At 43.5% G+C, this 21,894-nt stretch overlaps 1 protein-coding gene and 1 long non-coding RNA gene across 2 annotated transcripts in view; both read right to left on the minus strand.

Moving 5' to 3' along the window:
- XKR6 (XK related 6) overlaps nucleotides 1-21,894 on the minus strand; it is a 174,715-nt gene that overhangs the window by 122,998 nt on the left and 29,823 nt on the right. The window lies entirely within an intron of this gene.
- LOC130608991 (uncharacterized) lies at nucleotides 961-1,364 on the minus strand. Its single transcript, XR_008974694.1, has 2 exons — nucleotides 1,313-1,364; nucleotides 961-1,205 (listed from the first exon to the last, which is right to left on the minus strand). It is a non-coding gene; the product is annotated as an uncharacterized LOC130608991 (long non-coding RNA).

A 21,894-nucleotide genomic window follows, 5' to 3' on the forward strand; every position in this document is an offset into this window, starting at 1 on the left:
GGTTTTGCCAGTCCAGCAAAACACTGTCAGGTTTAAATGCATCGCTGGTGTACTCAAAATAGATCATGTGCTTAAATGCTCTGCTGGTCTGCTGCTGCGATGCCCGATGCGTGTAAGGAGGAAACGTTCTGAGCATGCTGACAACACCGAATGCCTGTAAAGAGGCACTTCAAAGGATCACAGACAATGATTTTTTTACACCTGAAAATACACATTTATTAGGAAGAAAGCATGTTTTTACAAACTCATCATGTATAAAATGTGGTGCATTAAAAACCAAACTCAGGACTGACAATTTTAAACCTTCCAGTTTGCTGGAAAACAGTGACACAACCCTCCCCTTTGCCTTGATAAGCAGTATTTCTACATGCACGGCTCTTTAGCTCATTTCATACGAGCCATTTTCATGCACTAAGATCCACACTGCATACTATAAGCCCTTTTGTGTGTAAATATGTTCAACAGTTTGGAGACCTACACACAACTCACACACAGTTCTCTGCAGTGCAGTTTAAATATATATAGTTCAACTAAGTGTATAGTGAGCACAGTAATGATCCATAAGCTTTTGTAAGCCATACACCATGGAGCTGCAACACTATGTGTATGGCATAGAATGAAATGGGATGCAGTAATGCAAATGCAAATTGAAGCATCTGTATCAAGTAAGTACCTCTATATCAGAGGCACCACCACCCCACTGTTTTGCAGAAGAAGTCATAAGAAGAAGCCCAGTTCCCCAAGATGTGTAAAACTGGATTAGGCATGAACTTCAAAACCAGTGTGATGCAAAATAATCCTATGCTGGCAGAAAGGGATCAAAGCTAATTTCTCTTCCTTCTGTGGAGGTTTCTGAAGTCTGGATACACACCAGGCAGGAAGTTAAAAACCTCTTTCTTTTGTAAGGTTTAGCAGTGGCTAACTGGAAACAGAGCAAGTTAAATAACCCAGAGAGCAGTGTCATTTTTAACAAGCTTTTATAAATGGAATCCTATGGCTGGGAACAGCAGGTCTGCAGCAAGAAAAGCATCGTTACACAGCTTTGTCCACTCCTGGTTACTGGCAGGATGTCATCATCCAAACCACATCCCATCTGATCTCAGTACAGAAATTTCAGGATGCCTTTGCTCATGACAACTCTTGCATTGTCCTGGTGGAGGCCTGCGAGTGCTCAGGCAGGCGATTTAGTGCTCTGCTGAACACACCTGAGCACACGAGGAAATTAAAAGCACACTTCAGTTCTCTGGCCAAGGGGTGAAATCCCAGTGATATTGAAGCTCCCCACTGCGCTGCGTGGTGTCTGGGACCTCACCTGAGGCTTCACAACCTTTAGCATTGTGAGATCGTGCTGTCCCAGCAGATGCCTCACCTGTTTGGCACAGGAAAGGGATTTTCCTTTTCCATGTCATTCACACCATAGCAGAAACCTTGCTAAACGTCAGGCTGAGGTAAGCTCCAGCTGAAATGGCACTGTTTCCTTCCCAGTTTTCTTTGTGGAAGTTGGCTTCTCTGCTAAAAAAAAAGCTGCGTTTGGTCCGTGTGGGCATCACGGCTTTCATTGCCCTTCCGATATCGAGTTTGAACAACTCCTGAGCCAATGCTTCCCTCATCCCTCTACTTTCCTCTGTGCAGCTCCTCTGAGCCTTTTTCTGCCCTGGGATGGTTTAATTTGCTCTGTACATATACAGTGTTATAATATGTTTATATGCATACATACATGTCACCTGGATCTGCTATGCTGACTTATAATGACTTAGTTACTATCAACTTATTATTATCAATTATTAATTACTTACTATCAATTTAAAAAGACCCAGCCAAACAACAGAAAAATAACTCCTTCCCAATATTAAATGAAACACACTGCTCCAGGCACTGAACATGTCACCACCCTTAAAAACCTTTCAGACCTGAAAAAAAAAGAAAAGAAAATTAAATAAATAGTAATGCTCAAATTTTAAATAATCCATCATCAATCAATTAAAACTTAAACGGTGAAATAAAGATTAAAATAATACTTCAGATGTACAGGAACTGAACCACTCAACAAAAACCTGCTTCTAAGTACAACAGGGATTTTTTTTCACTTGGTGTAATATCATGTTCCCATTTATTGGAGGACAATAACTGAGCAGAATTACAGAACTGAAAATATACTATTATCTTGACAAAATAAAACTAGGGGAATACTTAGCATCCCAACATTACTTGTAGGGAACTGGCTTCATATTTACATGCATTATCTTTGAGTGGAATATAGCCAAGAAGAGATGAGGTTCAGACTTGTGAGCAAGAAGTACAACCATAAGGAACAGTCCACTCTGGAAGCTGAGCTTGTTTGTGCCCAGAACTGACTTGGCTTTGGAGTTTGGTGAGTGGCAGCTTGAGGAATCCACACCCCACCATGTGTGGCATTCCCATGATACATACCTCCTCTCTCTACAGTTCACAGCATTTAATCAAGAAAATACATAATTCAGAAGTGAAGCCACTGATAAAAGTATCTCCATTAATTTCAATGAAGAGAGAATGCTACCCTAAAAAGGGAGTATTTCTTTTTCCTTCTTCCCCTCTGCAAAGCTACTGCAACAGAGTGCTCTCCTGGGTTTTCCAGATGACTGGTAACAGCATTTTGAATCAGCAGCTGGTTTCAAGTGTGCTCTACTTGTGGCTATTCAAGGCCATACGGTATGACTACAGCCTTCCAGGGCTGCCATCTCAAACCATAGTGCGCTCCCATCCCAAACCATAATGCACTCCCATCATTATCATGTATGGCTCCCAGACCCAGGAAAGCTCAGGCTGTTTAAGGATGTCTGCAACCATGGCTTTTGTGGAGATGGCATTGTAGAGAAGAGAAAAATCCAATCCCTGTGTCTAGCAAAGGTCTCCCTCAGCAAAGGCAGAGTGCCAGCTCATGGCTTTGATTAAGCCATTTTTAATTAAATATTTACATTATTTAATTAAATATTGACATACATTCCCCTTCTAGAACTACTGGCCACAAGGTTCAGATCGAGGACAAGGTGTTGCATGAGAATCAGCACACCAACCTCCCTGCTGCATGGCCAACACCATCCTGCTGCAGCAGGGGCAGCTCTGCAGCGCTGAGTGGGCTACTGAGCTTGCACACCTAGGGCAAAAAATTCCAAGGCACCAGGGGATGTCCAGAGATCAGCTCCTGCTCATGGGGTGGCAGAGTCCATCCTACCAAACATCAGCTGTCAGAGGTGGGTATCCAGTCAAAGCTGGAGTCAATGGAAGGACAGGATGACTAGGAGAGGGCACACTGTGGTGTCAATACCATTGACAGAGAGAGAGCCAAGACAAGTAGCTCTGACTGGACAACTAATTTCTAGATAAATGAAATCAGCTGGAAAAAAAAAAACCAACAAAAAAGAATCCCCAAAATCCCCTCAGGGTAAAGTAACCACCCCAAAGCCTTTGAAAAAAATATTGTACAGGCAAGTGCAAATAGATTAGTAACTATACCTTACACTGGAACAGGAATAGGGCTACCTGGTCTGGGATGAAACACCCTTCCACAATGTAGGAGTACCGTAAAGGATAGTGCTAACTAATAAACCCAGAAGCACTCCAGAAGAAATAGTCTATTTTCAAGTGTAAATCAAGTGTTACACTGCCATCTAAAAAATACCCTGCTGCATAAAAGGCATGAAAAAGTAAGTACAAAGAGGCTAGATCACATCAAATAACAATTAGCCATAAGCGGATACATTATATCATACACGCATCTGTGCTGTGTTAAATATTAATTTAAATTGACATATTTAAAAAGACACATAGTATGGTTAAGCACGTTTTGTTAGAAGAGAGCAACTCTCATTAGTAAGAAAGGAACAGCTACAAAGGAGAGCAGAAAAAGGCATTTCACACAAGGAGTAGTCCAAGGATGAGAAAAATACGTGGCACAGTAACCTAATACATGCAATTTTCTGGTATGGACAATAAAATTCTTATGTGCATTCAGTGTGGCTCTTGTAAATTCCTTTTTACAGGACTTTCTTAACCTTGAATTGCAAGCTACTTCTTATGATATACTGCTGTCTTCCAGAACTGTAAGATTATTCCATTTGAAAAGATTACTCTAACGAGACTCGAGTTAACACTATGCTAAAACATACACTCTGAAATAAGCGCTGATTTAGCTGTAACTCAAACCAGACAGCGTTAGCTGCACGTCTGTCACTTCAAAATGTGAAGAAAGTTCTTTCAAAAGCTTCACACACGCACCCTAAATATAGCTTGTGCCAAAACACAGCAAATACTCTCTGTAATAAACCAATCTGTAAAGATTTTCTTCTTTTTTCACTTCCTTCTTAAGTTCCAGCTTCAAGGAGTACTTGGCTATCCTCTCAGACATGCACTCAACTATGAAGTGAGATACCAACCTATGCACGTGCCTGTGTTGTTTCCTCCACTGTAGTGGATTTACAGACAAAATTTTGCTTCATTTGCCGATTATCTATCTATCTAGAACTACATCATTCTTAGTCATGAACGGGTTTGCTTGTTAACATGCTGCTTGATCTCCCCTCTGCTCCCAATGCACTGGCTTTTGAAGGAGTGACAGGGTATGTGGAACTATACGCAAATGCAAATCCTGCAGAAAAGTGAAGAGAAGCTGCATAAAGTAGCAGTAGCTGTGTTTGAAGACAAAGAAGCAGAGGAATGACAGCACAACACAAGCCTTTCGCTCATTACCATTTTGTTGGGGATTTTTCAGTGCAACGATCTCCTACAGCACCTTCTATGATGAAATCAGATGACGTCAAAACAACCCCAGTTCAGCCTTAACGCTCTCGTGTCTTTCTCTGAAGCTAAAAATAAAGATACACATGGATGATTATGAAATGGCAGACACAAGAAATTGAAAAGAATGCTTTGTTCCAGGATTCTGGGTTACCATGAACAGTGGAAAGAAACAGAAAGGTACAAGAAGGCTTTATCTTAAATGATGGATTTAACACATATACATAAAATCTATATGCACTGGAACTCATCAAAAACACATAATGGAAATAACAGGTGAAGAAAATATGCCTCTAACAGATAAATGAAATTAAATCTGCTTGCAGGAACAGAAAACATGTTTTCCATGTTGTATTCCTGATGTAGGATAAAGGCATTTTAGCAGTTACACAGCTGCAATTAAGATCATCTCAGTCCCAAACAGCAGCATCGGGGGGAGGGGGGGGGGGGAATTATTTGCAGCTTATTTGTCATACTGAATTACCTGTCATATGTGTATGCAGAAGTACCAGCTTAAACACTCAAACAACTCGCCTCCAAGAAAAGTCATCTTTATTTTCATTGTCCTCAATTTCATGCCCAGGCCAGCAACATGTAACGTATGCATGTCAGCACGCAGACGGCAGTTTGAGGAATCCACACTGACACGACAAGAACTAATCCTATTATTTCCTTAACAGCATCTGAATAGGCATTTTCCAAGTACTGCTTCTTATTGTAAGTTTAACCCATGTGTTAATTCTCTTACTGAGATCTCAAGCTGCTTTCTCTAGAATCGGGGATTTAGGGGAATAAAATCCCTTCTATTGAATTTCATACTTAAGAGACAAACCCTTCAAAATTAAACAGGGGCTTGCAGACTGTTTGCCTGCAAAACATCGCTTCGCTTTACAAGGCACTGGAAAATATCTCTAAAGTCTTATTTTAGCACACAGAAAATAAGTTTTTAGCACATCTCAAGTTTAAATCTGACAGCAGTTTGGGCAGCTGCCTTTAAATAAGAATCAGGACTGCAGAAATACATCGCGGAGGAGTTTTTCCAAATGACTTGAATGACAATTCAAATCCATTACAGTAAATTGTTTCCTACGACTGCAATTCTCCCCCAGTAAATCACAATATTCAAAGGTGATCAAGTCAGAAAAGACCTGGGCAAAACAGCGTCCCAGCAGTCACTTCCCTTGGCTGAAGAAATTCTGGAGCATGTTGTGCCCAGGGGAGTTTTCCTTTCGGTAATCAAATATTAAGATATGAAGCACAATGAAAACAAACATCTTACTCTACACACACACATACAAACACTTTCCATGCTTTCCAGCAAAGCTGCAATAGCAGATTGGCTGTGGGGATGCAGGAAGGTATAGGTATCTTATTAAATATTGATTAAAAATAAATCCAAATAATTAGGCTTAATTTTTAATACCCATGTACATTTCTTCCTAATTCATCATGAACGGAATTTTATAAGGCTCCACGAGAGGCTCTGAGTTTAATTTTAATTATGCATTTATTACATAATTCACAAAATTCAGTAATGTGCAGTGAGTCTTCCAGCCATTCAAGTGAGTAACGAGATTTATCAGCCCAGTTTGTCACACAACAAACAGGATTCAGAGCAGTCATAAAGGCGGGTGATGAAAGATACATGGAGGGAGGGAAGAACCAGCAGCAGCTTTATTTCCATGTAATAATGCTAATAATATGCAAATAATTCCCCATCTTAATGAATACTTCAGATGAATGCCACGTTCAAAAATGAGATTGCATGCTGAAAGCTCGCAGTGAAGGAGGAAACACGGCAGCTCAGCTGCTGTGAGGTTTCAAAGCTCTTTTGAAGCCACGAGGTTACAACTGCCGGTACCACTGAGCACCCATCCACCCCTACCTGCCTGAAATGATGCTGTTATGCAGCAGAAGATGGCCAAGGTCTTCAAGCTCCTTAAGTCCTGGTTTTAGAAAGTGGCAATCATGTCAAAGCCACCTCGGAAACATGCTTCATTTTCAAAATATGCAGGGATCCACACGCATGTGTGGGATCTGAACCTGGCCTCTGAAGCGCAGCTCTCAGGGTGAATACAAGACGATCTTAAATGCCCAGACCTCCCATGGAGTGGGACTTACTCCCCCTAAATACTTCTGGTGACATTTCAAATTTGTATTTGGAAGTTTCTCTCACATTTCTGCAATTATTAAGTCTTGCAGTCCTTCAACAAAGCTTTTGCCAACGTCCCCCCCCTTTCAGAAGGTATCACCTCCTCCAGGACAACAGGCACGTGCTCAGAAGCAAGTGATACTAGCTGTTATAACAACCTTGAGCCACTACGCTTTTGCACGCTGTTCTCTTCCCCCATTCTATTATCCTCAATCATCTTCTTGGAACTCAAATATCTAAGACTTGCAACTTGCTCACCAAGCAAAGCCACCCCCTGTCTGCAGCATCCCTTCCCACATTCTCACTTGAAACCCACTTTTTTCATTCCTACTTAGACATCTGTTTCATTTGGCTTCCCACATCCACACGTATCCTCTCCAATTTCCAGCCTCTCTCCCTTTACAACAGCCCCTTAGGAGATGCATGGACCTTCAGGGTGCCTTCTTCCTCTGCTATCCAACACTCAATTCAAGGCTCAGGCCCAACATCCCTTATCAGAGACACTCAGGGATGACATGACCTCATGTCCTCTGTCCAGCTGAGACTCTTCCCACTCATCTTTAAGTGTTCTTCAAGGGAACATCTTCCCCTTTGCCTTCAGCCTTCACACCTATCCATGAAGTGGTCCAAATTTACCTGCCTTCTTAATACGTCAAACACAAATAATTGTCACTGCAAAGTCCTTTCTGAGTTTATCAGAAACACCTTCAGGAGCATGTTTTTTCTCATACTTCCACAATTTCAAAGGCACTTCAGAAATAGCAAATCATTATTGCTCTGCTCCAGCTGGATGGTGGCCTTTTCACCTGCCACCGAGATGAGCGGTCAGCTTGAATCCTTGAGCAAGAGGCTTTTGCTCCCACCTCTTCCAGAAATGCAGCTTTCTTATAATCCGAACTGACAGCATTACACAAACGCCTTAATCACAGGATTTACAAATATATAAACATACATGGGGGAAGTGGTACTTTTTACTTCTTGATTTTCAGCATTTCAGACTCATATTCTCCAGCTGTTTTTTTGCAACTAGAGTCAGGAGTGCACATACACACTTCTTGCGTACAAACTGAGGTTTCTTCCTCAGGTGATCACCACATATTGGCAGCTGAAGCTCTGAAAGAAGGAACAAGTGTTCTCCCAAATAACAACATGCACAGTTAGTAGAACTATCTCCCTGTACGGCTGCTGAATCAGCAATCCCACACTCACCTGCACTGTTTTCTTGTTCAATGAAGGGCATGATGAGCACAGGTGATTTCTCAGGCTGCTACATGGGTATTCCCTTTAGAAAATACCAATAGACGTATTTCTTTTGCTTGTCTGCTTTATATATTATTTTTATATATTCATATGTGTATGTATTTACACATTTTATACATATCTATGTTTTTACCTACATTTATCCCATTTTGTATTTATTCATGTAAAGTTTGATCCAACACTGCAACTCCAGTTTGAAGTGGACAATCTGTTTTTCCTGTAATACTTGCATTTGCCACACTACAGCTTGGAGGCAGCTGCACAGTTAAGAGGTTTTTACTGTTTAGTTGTCACACAAGTTCTTTTAATATCTTCAGTTGTTTTCTTATGGACAGGTAACTTACCTCGCCATATAGCATGCATGCCACATATGACAGAGCATAAGCAATCTTAAATATAATTGGTGTTCCTAGAGGTTCTATAGTGATAAAGGGAAGGGATATTGAGTTCCAATGGATGTCACAGGCTTAAAATCAGTTGAAGTCTACAAAAGTTCAGCCTGATGCTGAGTGGGGGTGGTGGACACCCTTCTGCTCTCATCCTTGGGGAAAGACTATAGTGTGAACCTCCCCCTTTTGGGGCTACAAAGGATCTGCCCAGACAAGAGCCCTATAAATGACAGAAAACCCTTGCACAGTTCTGCCATACCCTCCTGGGGTCCAGAGCAGCCAACCGTGAGACACAAGCCCCCAGGATGCCAGGCTTCATTAAGTCTGGCACTCACAGCACTGTTCATGAGACATCCAAATGGGAAGGCAGCAAAACAGGCCTTTACCAACCTCCTCCTGCTGGAATCCTCCGCTCCAACACTGTTGTATTACTTCACTATGAAACCACTGGCCCTTCAAATATTCTGCTTATTTTGACCTCAGATCCAGAAGCCCCCAGCCCCAGAACTTCCCCACCCCCACCCCAGAGGGGGGATGAGCAGACAGGATCTTTTCAACATCTGATCCAGCATCAGAAAGCTCCCCATTCACTCAACACACAGTAGCTCACTCTCTGAACTAAAAAAAGAAACTCATTCCTCCTCTTTCACTTAAAGGATGCCTTTACACACCAGATGTAGTGTCCTCTTCCAAGATACTTACTGCAAAACACCGAAGGTTGCTGCAAGAAAGAAGAAAACCTGAGCTAGGAAAGACCCACAGACTGTACTGCATCCAAAATAAAGATTGTAAATTTGACTTTCCTCATAACCCAGACAACAACCTGTCTATGGGTCAGCAGAATTACTCAGGAAGATACCAACTGAGTCTTGAGTAAGTCAAATTACACTTCATCCTTCCTCTTCCATGCATGTCCTGGGCAGCTCAAGCGTGAGGAAGATGTGGCAGCTTCCTGAACCAATCAGCTCCAGGACAAAAGCACAGTATCGCCAAGCAGGGCACTGGGAAATTCTTCAGACTCCACGTCATAACACAGATTTCCAATATCCCATGAAGCCCCGGACTCTTTCCCAAATCACCCCGGTTCAGAAGATCCACGTACACAAAGGAAAACAAGCAGTAACAAGTCTTGTAGGAGGTCTTGAAGGAACCATTTCAACCCTTTCTTTGGTTATATCACATACATGTGTGTGTGTATATATATACTTATATGGTCATTGATTATGTTCATGTATATGTGCTCTATGTCTGGAAGTGCTGAAGGCCAGGTTGGACAGGGCTTGGAGCAACCTGCTCTAGGGGAAGGTATCCCTGCCTATGGCAGGGAGTTGGAAATGGATGATCTTTAAGGTCCCTTCCAACCCAAATCATTCTATGATTCTATAGAACCCAAATAAAACAGAGGAAGGAAGATGGACAAATAAAGCAACCAAAGCAGCATGACTGAGATATCAGGCAGAGGAACATCACTTATTAAGGCAGTTCTGTGGGCAGCACCAGAGCTGGAAACCTTTATTCTGGCCTCTACAATCAGCACTTGGAGCACTCTGTTGACACAACAGAACATGGCTCAATTACAAGCATCGTTGAGGTTGAGTAATTTCAAACATCTTTTAATGTTTGTAGATAGTCCAGTGGGAAGTTGGCTGGAAAGAGCAGCCACATGAAAATAGATACAAACCCCTTCAAATCATTACAGTGCCAGACAGGAGGGAAGAACGGAGACTGAAGAGGGAAAGGGGGAAAGGTTAAGATTCAGACTTCCAGCTAAACCGCTTAAAGCATTTATTTATGTCCAGTGCCTCCATTACAAGTTTATATTATGCCTTGGGGAGCAGTAACAGATCAATTCCATCAACCCAGATTGTTACTTCAAAAGTAAGATTTTAAATGTAATCCATACTCTTCTTTCTTCTTGTTGTATGAATACTCATATTAGAGAGAAGTCATTCTGCTTTCTTCTGGGTAGGAAAAATGCTGCATGAGAAATCAGATGTTAATATAGCTGGACTTAACCACAGTATTACACACTAAGGCAGTGCTAATGAAAACCTGGGAAAGACTGTTCATAAACCCGGGTTAGAAACAAAGCATGTCAGGCAAAACAGAGCCATCTACAGAGCTTTCCCTAAACTCACGAGGTCAAGGGAGAGCCCTCTGAAAGTCTTTAACTAAATTTACAAAGGACAAAATCAGCTGCTCAGTGTCAGTATTACAGCACCTTCTGGAGGGTGATCTGGCAGCTGAGTGCTGCTCAAGTGTGTGAGAAAGACATTTGAGGAAAGGCATGGGGAATCCAACACATCAGCATCTTCTAAATCAAATCCGTTATCTCAAACCAGGTTCTTTGGATACAGAAAATTAACAAGAGAGGAGCAAAAGGACCTTTCAGATATTGCTGGATGCTGAACCCCTGAATTCTTAACAAAATTTTTCTCCATTTCACAGGTATTACCTTGCTGGCAAGGTCAAGCCAGCATCCCAGCAAGGAACTGCAGGGTAACAAACAGTAGTAACAAAATAGCACTTCACAGTCTCGTGGGGTTTTTTTGGTCACTCATACTATGAGGATTCAGAATAAGAAAATCTGTTCTGAGAACTTCCAGGGAAACTCACCTATTAAAACAGGGCAAATGTGTCTGTGAATGCCACCAACTCACCACTCCTGCTCTGGTTTGTGTTGCTGAAGGGAACAGTAAAGGACGTCAGGGCAAACAGCAACACACACCGCCTGCAACAGGGCAGCATGCTGATATCAGAGAATCTGCAGCATACATGGCTAAAAGCTACCCAAATCTTGCTGACAGCTCTGATTTCTCACTGTCCTCGTAACTCGGAGCACAAAGTGGATTACCCACTGCTCCAGTGGCTGGCTGCTCAGGACAGGGGAAACTGAAATGTGGCAGCAGGGGAAAACAAGAAGGGCCAGAAATGGCCCAGAAACCCTGAGCCACGCACAAAGCCCAGAGATGATTGCAGATTGTTCGGTCTTCCTCTGGATGAGCTGCAAGCCTCTACGTCTGCTTTCAGAAACTTTCTATTAGTGCTTAGCAGTGGTAATGCTCTTAGAAGTTAAAACAAACATAAATGTTCATGAACCCATGCCCACACCATTTCTGTCATGTATGGAGGTGGATGGTTTTATGGTGGGAGAATAAAACTCAGCAGGACTGCCAGATTTGTTCTGAAGCCAGTGGTGGGGGTGACTGTGCAGCTTCAACCTCCACCTTTGGACAGCTTGTCTGTGGATCTGTCTGCTTCAGACACCTGCTGCTGCATTTACCACTTCTGAGCACCTCTGACAGCATCACTTTTAGAGTTTCAAAGGAAAGTAAAGTTAAATCCTTCCTGCCCATCTGCAGCAACATAATCACCATGTTTCTTCAGGAGATCATTTGTAGAACCATCACAGAATGGCTTGTGTTGAAAAGGACCTTAAAGCTCATCAAGTTTCAACCCCCTGCCACAGGCAGGGACACCTTCCACTAGAGCAGGTTCCTCCAAGCCCTGTCCAACTTGGCCTTGAACACTGCCAGGGATGGGACATCCACAGCTTCCCTAGGCAACCTGTGCCAGGGCCTCACCACCCTCACAGGGAAGAACTTCCTCGTATGTCATCTAAAGCTCCCCTGTCAGTTTAAAGCCACTCCCCTTTGTCCTGTCACTTCATCCTGCTGTACAAATCCACACAGCTACCCCAAATGGGATCAGAATGGCTTACCTTTTTCCTTAAGTTGAAACCACTCTCTCAGCACTACAGGGCAGTAAGTTTTATGAGTATTCAGCAGGTGAAGGATGAAAAAAGGTGGGTGTGACAGCAATGGCCCTCTTCCACATCATCCAGAAGACAGAACCTCAGAGGCCACTGCATCTAATGAGTGCCAGAGGCTGCTTAGAATATTCCTCCTAAGCCTGTGCTGATACCCAAGTATCTGACCCTGAAACCATTTCCTAAAGGAAGATTTCCCTCTATGCAGCCAGACGGAGCACAAGCTACTCCACCAAGCCCTTATTAATTTGCCATTTGCTCATATCCAGCAGAGGTAAGGAGTAAATCAGCAGCTCTGTAGCTCTGTCACAGATGCCACAGGATTTTCTAGACAGACAGACTGTAAGTGCTGCCCTGCTGGGACACTGCACTCCATGTCAATAGCACATTAAGAGGATCGCGATCCCAGCATTAGCTGTGTGAGTGCTACCGATAAATAGATATTTTTCAAGCCTGATTTCCCCAGCTCCCATCATTTCCCATTTTGATTCAGATTCTTACCGTGACCAAACGCATCACTGCCCAGCTAACTTTGTCCATCCAGCCCAGACACCGCGTTTGTTCACATAAGACTGCTACATACGGATTTTTCCTTCCAAAAATTAGGAATGTCAGTGTTTTTATATCCCTGCTCTGGAGCAAAAATGGTGCCATTGGTGCCTGAGATGAAGAGATGCTGCCATGCAGCACAGCCGCCCCATGCAGCAGCTGCTCTGACAGCCAAAACAACATCTTCCAAGCACCCAAAACTTTATCCTGTGTTACTGCTTAAGCCTTTCCTATTAAAAAACAGCAGTTTGTTTTTAAATAGAGACAGAATTCACCTCTGTTGCCCCACTGAGAACCAAAGATGCCAGCAAAACACTTCACCATGTGCTCAAGTAGCCCCAGTTGGCATCATGCTTAAAAGCAAGATGCACTGGACAGTTTTGTTGAGCCCACGCAGGACCAAAATGCAGTCCCATCCTTCACCCCAGGCATGGTGCTGGTGGATTATTTAACTCCCCTTTCCCAAAAGCAGGTGCACATCGCACACGAACTCCATTTCATCAGGCCATGGTGAAGTCTGAAAAGCAGCTTCTAAATGTGCTGTAAGGGTCGACATCGCTGGGAGAGCAGAGGAGGATCCCTGACATGTTCAGGCAGTGCCAGGTTCTTCAGCAGCTCTCTACTGCCTGAATGTAAAGTAGTCTCAACTGAATTTCACTAATTCCTTCAAAGGCTCTCTTACACACGGCTCCACAGATTATACAGTAAAAAAGCTTTAAGAAAGCACTCTCTAATCCCAACAAGGCTATCTAAAAGTTAGACTTAACCAGCTGACCTCTGATTATCTTCAGCATTTCACCCGTCTATCTCCAATGCACAAATTTCAGTCTCAAAGTAACACTTCTTTCAGGCGGTGTAGTTGGAAGGTAACAATTACAATGCTATTCAATGCCTTGAATGAACTGGTGACATGAAAGCATCCAAACTGTCCCCAAAAAACTCAGGGAGGGCCATGAATGCTAGACCTCTCCTGAAAGCCACCGAGTCCCAGGCACATGGCACCTGAGCAGTGGTTTTGCTCTCAAGTGCCACAGCTGATAAATCAGCACTGCCCCATCAGGAGCTGGCCCATGGTGCGCCTGCACTTGCACAAGATTAGTCTAAATGAAATGAGATGAGCTCAAATCTTTAAATGCTAATTAGATCCCACATGATGACTTTAAGAACAAACCTCTCCAGTAACTCTGCCTTTTGTGATGACAATGTTTACAAAATTTGGGAGTTGTGAATAAAACTGGAATCTCTTAGTGGCAGCTTTCATTAAATAAAGCAGCCTGCAAAGGAAGTGACTAATTTTACACTAAAAATTAGTAAACCGTTTGCCTGATGGCTCCTCCAGAGGCAAAGGTGCTGGCATCCTCCTCCAGCTCGCTCATGTCTTCCTCCATCCTTGACAACCTTGTAACTAGACTGTAGCACGTGGGCTGCAGAAGAAGTGGTACCTGTCATTCATCAGCAAACTTCATAGAATCATAGAATATCAGGTTGGAAGGGATCTGGAGGATGATCTGATCCAACCTTCCTAGGCAAAGCATGACCTAGACTGTATGTCCCAGCACGCTGTCCAGCCAAAAAACCTTAAGGGGGATCTCAAACCACAAACTTGTCCTTTTTTGCCTTTCTGTCTCAGGCCATCTTTAAGGCTCACCCACTTCTACCTGCCAGCCAGAAGCTCATTCTGCCACCAAACATGTAAGAGGAGCTGGCAGTGTCAACATGTTAATGCTTTTTATAATGATAAGCTTATTTTTCACTGTTACATTTGCTGGGGGCTGGGTGCCAATGCCTAATGCGAATCTGTGTGTGCCACACACTGCAGGCTCTCCAGACACTGCCACCCTACTGATGGCTGTAGACTCAGAGAGCAATTTCAGCTGCTCCCAGCCTCTAAAACCCGTGTTTCACTGTTTCCAGCCTGGTATGCATGCCATTTAAGGACCATGTTCATTAACTGTAAGCAGTTTTTGCATTTGAAGGCTTTCCACTGAGTACAAGTTAGGTCTCTTTAGGACAAAATCTGTTTCACAATGCATTTGAAAGCACCCAGAGAAACCCTGATCCCTGCAGGGGCTGGATACTGTTTCAATTACAAAAGGGAAAAAATGCACAAATACATCCTAAAGAAAGGGGAAGAGCCTTCGAATGGATACAGCTTTGTCAGAAACAGAAAAAAAAAAAAAATCACAGGAAGAAGAAGACACGGAACACCAATCTGGGAAACAAAAGACCTGCAAGAGGCTGATTATGGCCTTGATTAGCAATCACTGCTTAGGGCTGGAGAATCCACGAGCAAAGCCGTCTCTGAAGCAAGGTAGGTGCTGCAACAGTTTGCTGCTTTCCAAGAGAGGTGAGCTACAGGGACTCTTCACACATCCGTTATCCGTGAGGAGAGCGCGCAGGAGCATCCTCTTGCCCGTGGAAATGAATCTTGGCTCAGGAGCGAGACAGCACTGTTAGAGTGGAGGAAGTGCCTACATCCAATTACACTGCCTTAATGAGTCTAAGAATAGATGAATATTTTATCATTTTTCACCCTGAATATTTGAAGGGTTTTTCATTTCAGCAGAAAGGGAGGATGCAAATTGACAGCATTAGCATGGTGGGGCATCCAGCTGGTTCAAAAAGAGCTGTGGACCTCAGCTTGCACCTCTGAATCCCAATAACAGAGCTGGACCATGGACACATGTTGAGACGTCACCCCTCAGCCGGAGTCCACTCTCTGCCACCTGCAGTATAAGGTTAGCTGCAATTCTGAAATGCCCTCTTCTGGGGAGGACAGCACAGAGGGGGATTGGGTGCAGGTATAGCCATCTCCTGCTATCTCTCCATTCCCTGCTCATACTCATCATCTGTCCTCCTGGGAAGAAACCTTGTGGTATAACAGAGCACCCACCCCTTTCTGCAGAAGGATGTAGTAGTAGTGGCTCAACATGCTCCTTTGTACACCCAATGATATGGATTTTTACTGACAGCTCTCCCTGCAGGGTGGTAGTGCATACCCCGAGCTAGCTAGGACCTGTCTCTAGCAATTCATTGGGGGGCATATACAGATTTACGTGATCTTCCTGGGCAAATTGTCTCCCTCTACCTTGAATTAAACCTAAGCATGAAGCAAAAGCAGCTGCATTTGTGTAGTGACACATTAAAGTGTCTGTAAAGCATTTTAGGATCCTTCAGGAAAAACACTAAATATCTGTTCTATAATTCAATGTATGTTAATGTATTCAGTGCAGATTTCAACTCGCCAATTTCACAGAAAAAAAAACCAAGAAAATTGGCGCTTGCTGAAATGTTATGATGCCAAGGGATGGAAATGGTCCAGGGTCTTAGAATACTCAACTGAGTTTTGCACAGAGTGCAGTGAAAACCCCGTCACAACACACACACACAGAGTCTGCACAGCATAGGATACAGAGCAAGCTCTGTGCTTGAGCACACTGGGTTTGACCTGCAAGTGCCAAAGCCACAAGGCAGATGCTGTTTCACATTTCTGTGGTTGACAAGATCAAAACCAAAGCCTGCCTCAGTCCTCATACAGTGAGAGTCCTGGTCCTGCTTTATTCCTCTGCTGCTGGCCAGGTGGAGAAACACGTGAAGCATTCTTCTTGCTCATTTTTCACTGTGTCCTCTTCTAAAAAGCTGTACCTGAGGTGCTCCTATCCGCCAGCAGCTTTTGCCTGACGTGACCTCATAAGGACAGCACTTCAAATCACAAAGCGAAAGCACTTGCCCTCTTTTCCCATAAACACATGCTATTAATTGCTACTTCTGGCCTGCAACATATTTTTGTTCACTGCTCAGAGCAACTCGGAGCACGTAACTGCCCTCCCTTGTTCACACTCTTCAGCATACACACGAACAAGAGAACCTACTGCTTTTCCAGCGTACTCAAACATAAAGACTCTAAAGCAACACCATAGTTTAACAGACCCAGTGCTATTTTAGTATGTGCTAATTAGGGGGGTGTTTGAAACACTCACTAAGTAATCAGTGCTCACACACCACCTGCTCCTACACCTTGAGAAACAAAAAAATCCCTGCTGCAGCACACTGCACATGGGAATACTCTCCTGCACAGCCCCCCTTCGATCTTCCCCAAGCCCCTGGAAAACGCTCTGCAGTTGATTTCCTCCCCCAGCATCTCTGGTTTCTTGGTGTCCATTTAAGCAAGTCACTTCTGGACCCCAGCCCTTGTTTCAAACCTCCTCCTGTTTTGCTACAGTGCTACCAATAATACATCTCAGCCTGACAGCTGAAGCGCTACCGAAGAGAACTCTTGAGTGCCTTTAGCAGGAGGGGCAGGAGAAGCACTTCAAAGTGAAAGTATTATTCTCCAGCAGTGAAGCACCCTTCCCTCCTGCCTCGAGCAACAGCAACCCTTCCGTTCCTTTGGTTTCTAACAATATCCTCCTCCTGCTGCAGAGTTACAAAAAGCCCGACCTGAAAACCAGCTCTTAAAACAACTGTCAGCAGTTTTTAAAGCCCTCTAAGTAGTACACTGGAAGGAGAAGGGGAACAAACTCGCCGCAGGGGCACACTCCAGTTCATCTCCACTTAGCCATAAAAGATACATATATACGTAAAAATATGGGTGCATATTGGTAAACCTGAGGGCTGGCATGTCAGAGGACGGCAAAGCGCAGGGGTTGCTGGCGGATGGATAGCTGCAATACATCCTCTTGCTGTACGGTGGACAGAGCAAGACAGCCTGCAGGTGCTCCACAGGACAAAAGCAGGAGCTGTCAAAAGCCTCCTTTGACCTGCTCTCACCCGGGGAGAAGGAAGAAAAGGACGTGTTTTCTCATTACAGGACACAATGCTGCATCTAACTCAGTAGCAATCACCTTACCCAGCTGTGACCCCAATCCACAGAAGGTCCAGGAGCTGAGACACACACCCCCCTTTCTCACAGTCTAGTTGTGATCCTGGAAGATGCTCACCTGTAAGAACACTGGCAGGCATCACAGAACTGGATGCAAACATTAAAAGTCTTCAAAGATAGGAAATATTCTACCAGAGCAAGGTAAGAATGCAAATGTGCAACAGGGCTGCAACGTGTCAGCAGGAAGCATGTCTGCAGAAGCATGTGATGTGCTCATTCTGCTCAGAAGCCCAGAGAGCATCTGTACATGTGCCATCAACAATGCATCAAGGACTTCTTTCATTTTAACACACTCACTGGCAGGGATACAGAGACAGTTCTCTGATCTTCACTTTCTCACTGTCCAAGTGCATGTTTCATGGACCAACATATTATATAGCTCCATGTAACAAAAGAAGATGAACAATCTAAGAACGCTAGTGTTACCATTTTATTTTTTCCACATGGAAGATCAAACCAAGAAATTACTGTCTACTCTTTATTTCCTCAAGCACTGGTGCATCTTGCACAGGATTCAACAAGTACGGGGATGAGTCTGAAAACCCGAGTTCCTGAGAAAACTGCTGATGAAATACAGCAGGGTTACAACATTTTAACACCTGGTTACTTCTGGATGCTACTCTCAGAAAATGTCTGCAAAACAGCCGTTTGAGATCCCATCTTTATTATCTCAATGCCATCAACACCAAACAGATCTTGCCTCTTAGTAAATACAGAGTAATATTTAGATGTTTTGAGTTTCAAGACTGGAAAGCCATTTCAATGATTAGAGCCTCAAGAAGCAATGCATCATAAAATTTCAAAAAGGAGTTGGTATTGACTCCAGTATTACTGAGCTAAATTACTCGCACCATTACGGAAAAGTAATTCCGCATGTGAGAAATGAGCAGTAGCACTTTGGTGATAAGGACAGAGAGATGTACTAATGAGGAAACATAAGCTCCATTCTAACACAGACATGCCGCAGCCGTAGCTCTGGAGCCGTTAGCAGTGTCTCCTCAGTTTTCTCCAGGGACCAACTCGGTCGGTATCACTATCACATACTCCTCTGGAGTGATGAAAGCACATTATAAACTGATAAAAGGCAATCCACAGTATTTCTTACAAGCCTCCAAAGATAAGCAATTTATTAAAAAGAGCTTTTCAGGAACCTGGCAAAGCCAAAATGTTCCTCATCAACACCTCACACCAAATCCATCTTCCTTTAAATAAATTCCTAGAGCCAGTGGTACGGAGTTGCTCTTCCCTAATTGCCACTGTTTCACATTTGCAAATTACAAGTGGTAATGCTTCTTCGCCTGTCAGCAAAGATTTATCAACCCAGTCCTGTGTTGAAAGGTCACACGAGTAAATCCAAGTGCACTTTTTAGCAAGTGCTTTAAGCATGAAACCCTCCCCTCTGCCTGAGCTGTGCCATCGACACGGTGCACAAAACCAGGATGACAGAACACATAATAGCCTAAATAATTAAACCCAAAATTACAATTATCAAAGTAAAAGAACAGCTCTGAGATGTAACGAGCCTTGCTTTCCTTTATCCTCCATTCACATATTCGCAACAGGTCTCCCAGACACTACTGTGAATTAGAGTAATGTAGAGACGCTCTAGGGCTTGGTTAAAGGCTACTGCATCCAGCTGTGCATCCTTCATTAGAACAAAAAGAAACCACTGGAAAACTGAGGGTCTGATTCACACTCACCACTTTAAACCACTCCAGCAGTGTAAATGCGAGGATAAATTATACCCACACCTCCTCTAACAGCAGTGTAAATGAGCTGTAAACTGTGATCCAGCTGAAGATTTCAAGATAAGAATTAAGGGGAACACGGAAGACAGATGTTTTGTTGTCTTGTGCCTTGTGCAAACGCTGCTTTCCACATGGAGTTGTTCAGATCTCTGAACAGCACCTGGGAACTGCAGCATCACCTGAGACACTATAAAAATTAGGCATGGAAATCCCCAATAAATTAACTATCCAAACCTCCTTTTACTGTGTCTGCACCTTCACTCATATGAAAACCTCTCTCACAGCCCACCTGCTGACATAAAGCTCTCCAATTCACCCACACTGACAGGAAAAGTTTAAGCCAAACACCTCCATGTGAAATGAGGCAAAATCAGCTGAATTGGCCAAGTCAAGTGAAATAACCAGGCCTTGCACTATGTGCGAGGAACCCTGCCCCTCACGGGTGTATTTTATTCATTGTGGGTCATACCTCTTGATTTCAGGCACGTTACTCCTCTGGCTTCACAAGGCACTCTGCAGATAGATTTGCACTGAGCAGGGTCACCACCTGACAGCTCATCCCTTGCAGCAACGTGTCATCCTCAAAAGCCCCGAACGAGAGGTGACCTTGCTATGATGGGCTGATGGGGATGTACGAAAGCGCGGTGGAAGTAGAAGCCTGGCACAAGCACCTTGCCCTGGTGTCTTCCCACTGGTGCTCGCTCCAGCACCTGGCTGACCTTAACTGCACTGATAATAGCAGGGGTTTCATTTTGTTATTTTATTAATCACATAAGACTAAAAAGAGAAGATTTTAGAATAGAAGGACCTGTGCAGCTCAAACACAACACGCTCCAACAGCAGTGTGGGGAGTTCAAGTCACCCTGGGTTTTATTGACTCTGGAATGTCTCCCTTCTGTCTGGGTCAGGACATCCTATTCCAGAAATCAGTTACCCAGACACTAGATTTTTTACAGTCCTACAAGCTGTAAAACCTTACTCTCCTCTTCCTCCAAAAAGTCTGAGGGATTCTACTTCACCATTGAGACTCCAGAATATATCATCTGAGAGTGGGCTGACAGCAGAAAAATGTCAAAATACACATTCCAGGATTATACTATCAAATTGGATTGGGAGGGGTCAAAATATTTTGGTAGAGAAAGATTTTAGAAGCTCATCATTTACATTCCACCGTGGTGCTGAAAGCGAGCAGCACTCAGCATTTCAGCCAACGCCTAATTCAATTTGACTCCGACTCGAAACGAGAAAACAGCACGTTGATCCCAAATCCCAAAACCACAGACTTGTAAACTCTCTCCTCTGTCTTCCTCACCCATGCCACGGAGGGTTGGCCCGTGTTTGCAAAGTCTGTGTGAAAGCAGATGGTAACCACCTAATTCGGATTCAATGCAATCTGCTGCTTGTGGGGAGAAAATCTTGCCTGCCTCTCCGACAAATGTAAAACCTGGGAAGTTCAACCCACTTCGTAGTTTTGTTAGATGTTTTGTAACAGTTTTGCCAACAAACCCAGCTATGTTCAGGGAGAACACATGCTTCTTGTTCTCAGCCTTAAGTCAACAGCAAAAAAACCCTCAGATAATTCTGGAAATGGTGAGTGGTCCGCTTGCTTAGCTTTTAGTCTGGCTTTGCAACTTGCACATGCACTGCTCATGACAACATGATACAGACAGACTGATACAGCTTATCTAGATCATTTTTTTATCACTGCATCTGAGACCTAATACAAATTACATCGCATTTACAGGTAAGTGCTTTCTGTCTCAAAAGAAAACCAGGCTGGTGGCCTGCTGATGAACTCACTCCTTTGTGGAAGTTTTGTGGAAGTTCTTTTATTACGGGGCACAAAACTGGATGCTGGAAAGGGGGTCAAATGACTGCCCTCTATGGGCTGTGCTCCTGTTTAAAGAGCCCGAGATGTTGGTGGCTTCTCCTACTCTTCCACCTCCTGCATACTGCTTTTTTTGCACAGTGAAAGCAATATCAACCACACCTCCAGTCGTGCCCCCAGCAGAGGTTGTGACATGATCCCTCGAAGTGAAAAACCTCTTTGACCCTACTCTAAACTCAAGGATTTGACAGTTTTTCTCTCCAAGAGATGAAAAACTGGCTAATGCTGATTAGTTAAGTCCCTTCACAGCAGCCTGTAAATAACCCCGGCTTGACACAAATGCCAGTGGTCACAAAGCTTCAAAACTGGGCAATTTTATTTGACTGGCTTTCTCTGTGCAGGAATGCATTTTGGAGGTTGATTCTGTGTGATACAATCAGGATGTTTTAGTTCCTGGAGATAAGATGACACTTCTCCTCCTATCACAGCTATAAACTTTAGAAGCATGACACAGATTTCCTACAAACTTACAAATGTTTGTTTC

Source organism: Pezoporus wallicus, unplaced genomic scaffold, assembly GCF_028554395.1.
Source record: "Pezoporus wallicus isolate ANWC-B61680 ecotype Strahan unplaced genomic scaffold, APGP_CSIRO_Pwel_v1 contig_6464, whole genome shotgun sequence".
NCBI classification, from domain to species: domain Eukaryota; kingdom Metazoa; phylum Chordata; class Aves; order Psittaciformes; family Psittacidae; genus Pezoporus; species Pezoporus wallicus.